Consider the following 341-nt stretch of genomic DNA (forward strand, 5'->3'; position numbering starts at 1 on the left):
CTCTCTCTCTCTCTCTGTTTGTCATGTTCTGCTCGTATTGACATGAGTTTGACACGATCCCTTCGCTCTGTCTGCTACTTTGCTCTAATAAGTCAGCAAATATTGTGGTTCAGGTTGTTTGTCCGTCTAGTTTCGGTTGAAAGAGTGCTCGTTACGTCACAGGGCTGGGCATGCTGTGTCAATAGATGTGCAATAATGCATCTAATAATATGCTAGGAACCCTGTTTCCTTTTTAAAACCTCTAATTCAGTCTCTCTTTCCATCTGTTTGTCTGGATCTCTGTTCCCACTTTCTCTTGCTCTACTTTCTCCCTCTGGTTTCCATCCAAGTGTTTATAACAA

The 341-nt window shown here is 42.2% G+C and overlaps 1 protein-coding gene across 5 annotated transcripts in view; it reads left to right on the forward strand.

Annotated features, from left to right (window-relative positions):
* Window positions 1–341, forward strand: part of add3a (adducin 3 (gamma) a) — a 99,935-nt gene that overhangs the window by 77,609 nt on the left and 21,985 nt on the right. The gene's annotated exons all lie outside the window — the stretch shown is intronic.

The sequence above is a fragment of the Morone saxatilis genome, unplaced genomic scaffold, assembly GCF_004916995.1.
Source record: "Morone saxatilis isolate NCDOM2014 unplaced genomic scaffold, NCSU_SB_2.0 Contig17, whole genome shotgun sequence".
Lineage (NCBI taxonomy): Eukaryota > Metazoa > Chordata > Actinopteri > Moronidae > Morone > Morone saxatilis.